Here is an 8,508-nt window from a genome sequence, read left to right as displayed (position 1 = left end):
ATCTCAGAGCACTGTATTTCCTCAATACCTTTTGGCAATAAGAATCTCCTTTCCTGGACAACTTATCCCCTGGTCCATAGTAGTCTTCAACATAAATCATCGATGAGGGTATGAAAAAATGGAAAAAAAATTGAGATGACAAAGACCCCATTGACCTCCTGTGGTCAGGATATGCAATGACCGTGTCTCAAGGTTTTGTAATCTAAAAAAACAGCTGATCCAAATCAAAAGCATGTTCCGTGTGCTTCTGGCAATTAGGCTTCTTTTTAGAAATATAAATCCTCGGAAAAAGAGTGATTATGTAATTCCCTGGCAAGTTGACAGTATGGGAAAATGTGTACTTGGTATATATCAAAGTTCCCTTATAGCTGCGACTTCACATCTGAGACCCAAGCTCTCGTTTGATTTTCTAAGCGAGGCAGGATTAGGCAAAGATCTTACCAGAAGAAAGCTCTCAGGATCCCGACCTCTGGCCAGCAGAAAATGGTTCTGGTGACAGAGTTTGGGGAGGCTCTGAGCATCTCTCTGAAGCCAACATCTGGCATGACCGCCATCTCCTAAGAAAGCTATTGATTAACAGCTTGACCTTCTCTGGCAAATACAAGGGTTGTGAGATTGTAGGTAGCAGTGAAGAGTTGGTTGGCTTAAATATTTGTGAAGCTTATGAGTATAGAGGTGTCGGGGGAAGATACTTTCTAATTTCATATGCTCCACCCCAACTCCGAAGCCACAGAGCTGAATTGAGGATGGATTCTTTTTCAGCCTAAAGGCCCTAGGAAGGAAAATTCAATGCCTTCCTGTTTTAGAACTTACTAGAAGTAAAAAAAGAAGAACAATGGAGTTCTTCCTACCGTACATTCCTCATCAGATACAGTCATCCTCCTCACCTACAACTTCACCTGCCCCCATCTGAAAAGCCCAGGTTACTTCTTCATCATTGTCCATCCCCAACTCCACTCTTGGGTGATGACTGCCTTTCTACCTGGGCAATAAGTAACCTAAATGCCCTTGCTGCTTTTCTGTGAGCGTGGCTTATTGCACAGATGCCCCTTCCTCAGGCCCCAGGTTTGTGAAGTGTATGTAATGGAAGAAGATGTCTGCCTAAACCAGCCAGCTCCTCCAGCTTGAACCATCGACGAAAATGTCACAGCCCTTCAGGAGGTGCCAGCCCTCTGTCCTGAGGCAGTGCCCGATCCAAAAGAAGCTGCCTTGCCTCTGCACACAATAAGTTTGAGAACAGGAAGCAAAGACTGTTTCATCCGAAAACACCAAGTTAATCCATTTCCTTAAAGCCACTTAGACACTAAAGAGCAAAAGCAGAATTCCCACTAGCACTGTTGACATTTTCCGCCTCAGAACAATTCCCTTTCGATCAACAAAGCAAGTGCTTTACAGGGCCCAGGCTTGGTTTGAACAGCACAAGAGAGACCAAAATGCCTTGCATTAGAACCCTCCTGGCACAGACAGCCCTCCATCTACACGCTCGGCAGGTCTTAGTTCCTGCCCACACCACATCCCCATCAGAGCTACCCGGCTTCCTCTCCAGTGCCGTCCTGGGCTCTGCCAACATCCAGCGGTGAGGCTGACATTCATTAGTGCTGATTATTCATGTGCTGTGCTTTCTGAGCTGGGGCGGGGCACTGCAGAGCACCTGGAGGAGGAACCTGGCTCTGACTGCTATTGCCTCTGCTCTCTGAAGAAACCTGCGTGCTGCCAGTGAGTGTGCAGATACAGGCCTTGCCTATCCCTCCTCCCGAGGAGAGCGGACTGAGATGAGAAAGCGGGAGCAGGAGGAAGGACAGAAATCAGACAGAAGTAGCATGCCTCTCAGACACTCCAGCTCTCTTTGTATCCGAAACAATTCTGGTTCTTTGTTAAAAGGTTTAGTCACTAGAAGCCTTATGCAGTCAGAGAATGTTGCTCACAAATATGGCCGAGAAGCTGCAATGTGCTTACTACCGCACAGATGCCTTTTCCTCCTGGACCCACCGCTAAATGACATTTCCCAGCCTCTCTTCAATTAGATGGAGCCATGAGACTAAGTTCTGGACAGGTGAGAGGAAGTGACGCATATTACCTGAAAGGCCGGCCAGTAAGACCTGCGTAATCTTGCATTCTCTCATCCCTGTTATTGGGCTCAGTGTCACCCAGGGTGAACTTGAGACCCATGCGTTAAAGGCAGAGGCCATGTCTCCAGATGACTTTGGGGAACGATAGACTGTGAAGTGAGTGAAAAAACCACCTCCGTTGTGTTAGGGCTTGGAGTCTCTGGGGTTGTCGTAGTGGCTGGCCTCACCTGCCCTGACTGATATAACCATCTCCTTTCACACCGGGCCCCACATGGCGTGGCCTCTGCTCTCCATCTTTTCATATTAGAAATAAAGTTTCCAACTTATAGATCTTTAAAAAGGCAAATGACATTACATTTCTAAGAGAGAGTGTTTAAATCCTTTGGTCTTAGAATTCATTTGTTTCCAGTACGGCTCCAAGTAAATAAATTCCACGGCAAAACTTCGATATTTCTAGTTTAATCACAGATTCGAGCTACGGGAATATTTGTTGATATAGAGTCTGACCAGTATTCTATTTAGCTTCTAACTTAGAAATTCTCACTGGCAGCGGAGGAGTCCCAGTTTTTTGAAAGAGAAAAATGAATAAAGGAAAAAAAAAGTTTGGGGTGATTATGAACGGACTTCTTTTTCCTTATAAATTTATATGACTCATGAGTTGGTAGTTAGCAATACATTTACGTGTGTAAGTTTCTTGCGGGTAAGGCCTGTGCTTCAGAATACTTTATAACTCTCACAATGGCTAGCATGGTATTTTACGGTTTGATGAATATTTTAAAATAAAATTAATCTTTGTCCACCCTTTTTGTGCACTCCTTGGATCATCCCTCTATTCAGTCATTTTGAGCCTCAAGAAAAGAGGAGTAAAGGATTAGCCCTGGGAGGAAGGGAGGTAGGAAAAATCCCCCAGAACTTCGAGGCTGGTGGGTGCCCCCTTCCAGGAGTCCAGTCAGGGGCAGAACTGGGGAGGAACGACAGAAGCCCTTCTCGCCCGCCTTGGTTGGTTCTGCCTCGAGAAGGAAGAGGCCTGCATCCAGATGCCCAGCTGGCGTCCAGGAAGCAACACAATCCCACAAAAGAATGCTTTCTATGCCCCACCATGGGGTTGGATTCATGCGAGTGGCAGAGAGATGGGGAAAGGTGTTGGACAGCCTCTTGGAGATTTCTGAATTGTTCTGAGGCAGAAACGGTTAACACCTATATGCTGTAGAGGTCCTGGAAGTAGCTGAGGGAGAGCTGGATGTGTCTCGTGGTCAGAAGCAAGGGTGAGTCAGCAGCCACCTGGAGAACCAATAACTGAAGACCAGATGGCAAGATGGACACCTCGGGGGAGGCCAGCATGGATGGCGAATGATCCTGAGGACCAGATGTCCCCTCCCAATGCCTGGCACTGTGTAAGCCTCCAAAATGTAGATGCGACCCAGGGAAATAATCAAAATTAAATTTCTGCAACCCCAGAGGAATGTGGGCTTAAAAAGAGAAAAGGCAAAGAAAGAATTCTATTTCTGAATTCTTGGAAGGGAACCGATACCTCTTACATGTGAGCCAAGGAACAGGGTTTTCTATTAACTTTAAATAAAAGGCAAAACGATGTAACTAGGCATTGTGATTTCAGGAACAATGAAAACCCAACTTTCTCCCTCACCTGTGTGCTACCGTGTGAATTTCCACTATTAGAACACCTTCCCCCTTTAGATTTAAGATTCTCCTCTTAAAATTCACATACAGTTGAGGGATGTTAACCTCGTTCGTCACTTATGCCTTCACGTGCATCGGTTTATCCCGTGCTTTTCTGATGGCAGGGAATGTCTCCTAGATAAGAGGAGGAGGGAGGAAAAGGGAGAGGGATGGAGGGATAGCGGGGCATGGGAGGACAGCAGAGAAGGAATGAATGAGGGGACAAAGTAACGTGCAAAAAAAAAAGGAGCGTCGTACCTCCGAATCCAAACTTTGCCCACGTCGTGATTGTGGGTAAGAGTGGCCGTAAGGATAGAGCCAGCTCTGTGTTATTAAAAGCGCCCTGCCTCTCCTCCAGGTGGCTGCCCTTCCCCAGGCGGCCCTGCACGTGGTGTGTTTCATCTCTAGGTGCGCGGCGTCGGCTACTGACAGCAGGGCCTGGGTAGAGCTGCCACACCCCACTCCCTCTGCGAATCTCACAGAACCCGACAAACTAAGGAATTCGTTAAGCCCGACAGTACACCTGCAAGGCAGGTGCCGGTAAATCAATTAAGCACCGATAAACATTATTTCAGTATAGAGATGGTGCTCCTAACAGCCAGCAAATATGATTCACAAAAGTCCCAGGGCTTGTGAAATAATGGCTCTCTCCTGAGGAGTTAAATCAGCCTTTTGTGCGAAGAGGCTGTAGCAGGGCCAGAGCATATAAAGCAGGTGTTTGCTGTGACATGAATCTGAAAAGTTAAGCCAGGGGAGAAGCAGGTAAATGAAAGCGAATGGAAGACCTAAATCCCACAGCAAGGCCAGTGACAGGGAGAGAGTCACTCGGCAGCCACGGAAACATATTATTAAGAAGGAAGAAAAATAATACTCAGTCCTTTGTGTGCAAGGATAGTGAATTATTAGGGTTTTTTCTCATCGTGACCTTGTGATATTGAGTGGCCTCCCTCAGACAATCAGTGTTGACATCAGCTACATGCTCAGATCAATAGACATTTCATGGGATGTCGAGAAACCGTGTTCTCAGAGGCAGAGCAGACAACCTGCATACCTCGGCCGCCCGCCATGTCACCTGCTCTGCCTGGAGATTAGGATGTGGAAATGGGTCAGCATCCTTCCGCGGCATCAGCGAGCGAGGCTTCTCCACCACACTTTGCGGATGAGCCAGTCTCGGGGTTATTTTCCACTAACCCAGGCATGTGGCCATTCATTAAATCTGGAAAAAAAATCCTGCCCAAAGCCCCGGGGGAGCTGTATTTGTTTTGCATGGTTCTAATTCAGTACATCTAGCTAGAAAAGACAGCCATTCTACCTTTACTAGTTCTGAGAAAATAAATTGTAGCTTATTTTCAGCCTTTCTGCCTTAAGAGACTGCCCATTGCTGGTTTGGGATTTCTGAACAGCGTTTCTCAAAAAGAACATGCTCATTAAACCCATTTTGGATTTGATCCTGGTGAATATTGATGCCAGTAGGTATTGCGAGGACACCCCCTGTGATGACCCTGCCATAGTCAGATGTCGATTCACACCCAGGCGGGTGGCGCTCCCCTGCCGGCTTGTACACAATATGCCCAGCACCGTGAGTCTGAAATTTTCATTATGTAAGAATCACCCAGGGAACGTGTTAAAATCCATGTTCCTGGGCCTGTATCCCAGAGATGCTGGGAGCAGGAATCTGCACCTTTATAAGCTCCTCGGGTGATCTTCCTGCAGGTGGTCTTGTGAGCACACTTTGAGCCAAGCCCGGGCGGCAGGCAGAGCAGCGACCAGGACAGAGCTGTGTCTTCTCTGGGTGTCTTCGCGCCCTCAGCCCTCACCCTCAGGATCCTTCCTGCCTGAGTTGACTCTGTTACTCCATTGCCAGATCCCACTTGGCCAGCGCGACCCTGAGCACTGACTCCTGGAGAGCATACGTCTGTGTGGCTTCAGCCCAGTGTGGCAGTATACGGCAGATGTCACATTCACATGGGGTGGTGGTATGTGGTGATAGGACTTTTGTGATTTTTTTTTTTCATGGTTCAGGCCACCAAGGTTATTTTTCCTAGCACTTTACCCTTTACTTGCCAACCAAAGGTACCAGACGTAAGCTCCTACAAACTCCCACCCAGTATAAACCATCGTTACATTATAAGCATTTTCTTCAAGAAGGAAGGAAACGTACTACTAAAATCTCCCAATTATCTGCATTAATGAAGAGAGCCATGGCTCAGATAATCCAATTATTTTTTACTCTGAAATTAATTGCACGGTTTCTTAACAGCAAGTACACTTCCTGACTGTGCCTTGTTTTTACTGGTATGTGGCTAACATTTCCTAAGCGATATGCCCGCTGATTGCATGGTGACATGAGAGTGTGTGGGACGGCCGGGAAAAGTTAGGATGCGATTCGATTTCAAATTTATTATGATAACTACATTTATGCGGAGTGTGTAAGCTCTCAAGTCACAGGACCCAGACATATGGACGCAGAAAACCTTGGAAAACAAATAATTTTAAGAGCCAGAAATTGGGCCAGTAACTACTTCTAGCTGTGTCCAGGTCAGTGAAAGGGAAGCAAATATGATACCAGAGCTAAAACCGATGGCATCAGATCTGTCTGTCTACGTGACAGTGTTGTCAACCTTTCAGGTCATGGGGAGTGTTGGTCATGATGGCTTGTGATGGCTTGTGTGGTCCCTTCTAACCTTAAATTGCATCATCCTAGAACTGCAAACCCAGTGGTCAGATGTGGTCTAGAGAGGATGAAGATCTTTAATATATTCTCCACGAGCCCAAGAAACAGAACACGGCCACTGAAATTTGCTATCAGAATCTAGACTCCTCCAAGTTTTTGAACAGGAGAATTCGGTCAGTTGGTCAGCCAGTGACAGGTACCCAGATGAATCTCCAGGGTCCGAGTCCCTTCCTGGCGATGGGCTGGGTAATTAGTTAATTAGATTGAGAACTGCATTCATGCATGTGGGGAACTTTTATGCTTAAGCATACACCGAAGCAATGCACTCTTCAATCACGAATCCCTTAGTTTTCACGTTGGCATTAGGTATTTCCACGGGAGGTCAACTGAGAATTGCCTCCTCCTCAATATCGTTCCTAGGTATCGACACTACTTTATTCTCCTGTTCATAGTTGGAGTCACTTGGAAGTCGGAGGGAGATGGGCATTCTAAGTGGGCTGACCTAGCCCGGCACATCTGGAGTGTACGCCCGAGCCCCCGTCCTCAGCACGACTTACTTGGCGCTTTGGAGTAATGATGGTTACCACCCCTGCCAGTATGGGTTCTGGGCTCTGGTTACAGGTGGGCCATAGTTCTGCCTGCTCGCTCCTTTCTTCCCTCTCTTCTTTCATAGATGTCAGACCTACATCGCTTTCTAAAGACTCTCTCTGCCTACTCCTGCCCCTCTTTTACTCTTTATGGGTTTTGACTCCAATAAATATCTTGCACATCTCCTCCTGTGTGGGTATCTACTATTCAAAAGACACAGGAGGTCTCAGATTAGGGGTGATCTGAGAACGCTGATGATGAGATGGGGTTTTGTGAGCCAGGTTACTCACAACCTGGCTGACAAGAAGGACCCCTGGCACAAGATGGCAGCTGAGTTGTTGAAGACTTCACGTGTGGTTACCTGGGCAAACATTCAGGGGGTGTAGGAGAATGCCTTCGCCTGTGCCATGACTGAGACGTTTAAAGGACATGGGGGAACATGGCCTACAAGGACAGTGGCATCCGCTTGTTGCTGCTGAACTGTACTGGAGGCCTGCATGGGAATAAAGAGAAATGGAGAGCAGTTAACGTGCAGAGGAAGGCTCAGTGCGGGAGCCAGAGGGCCTTGCTGGTGGTTTGTAAAGAGGTTTTCGCCTCCTGTCGTGGAAGAGCTGACGCAGTTAAGGAGCAATCTCCAAATCTGATAGGATCGCAAAGCCCTGGCGATGTTTCAGTGCTTAGCCAAGGCAGATCTGTTATGGGATCAGGGTCCTGGCTGGGAAAACCCGAGACCTTAAAAACTGGGATGAGGATATCTTAGGTATTCCCAAGGATTTGATTCTTTAGACCCCCTGAATGCTCATAACTTTCCAAGGTGTCCCCCCAGAGTAAGAGCTAGCTCTTTTCCAATTCCAGAGAGTCTTCACCTCAGCAAGGTCACAGGGGCCTCCTTCAGGAGCCGTCCCACCTCTTGTTCTGGCTGTCAGGAATAGGATCCCTAAGATAAAACTTCAGCATAATCCAGCTGAGGATATATTGGCTTTGAAAAGTAAAACCTTTATATCCCAAAGATTTAGCTAGCAGCAGGAGCCAGCAGGAGCCAGCAGGAGCCAGCTGAGTACCCCTGGAGTTGGACTTTGAGCATGCTCGGTCAGGCTGGCTGAACATAAGACTTGGGGCAAAACAGATGGTCAGCCAATGAGGAATCAGAAGAAGGAATGAATGGAGGAACAGGAGAAGAGGGCGCTCAATCCCGTTAAAGTCATCACCATTTACTCTGCTTCCTGGATCTGAGAAGATTGTCAGATCTGGACCCCAGAGGTGGCTGGATTCCTAGGCAGAAGGGCACTGTCGCATGGTGACACGTCTATGCCATGGGGACTCCCCAGTCGTTTCCCAACGAGACTTACATACGCCGAGGAAAGGAAAATACCCAGACATCCAGGTCTGAGTTGGAATTGATACCCAGAGACCCGAAGTGTGATCACAGGCCCACTGTTAGAGTCAGGGCCCACAGGACCAGGGCATAAAGTCTTGGCTACGGCCTGATTTACAGTGTGT

Source organism: Pteropus alecto, unplaced genomic scaffold (assembly GCF_000325575.1).
Source record: "Pteropus alecto unplaced genomic scaffold, ASM32557v1 scaffold50, whole genome shotgun sequence".
NCBI classification, from domain to species: Eukaryota; Metazoa; Chordata; class Mammalia; order Chiroptera; family Pteropodidae; genus Pteropus; species Pteropus alecto.
The sequence above is the reverse complement of the archived record's forward strand: the minus strand, read 5'-3'. Positions refer to the sequence as shown.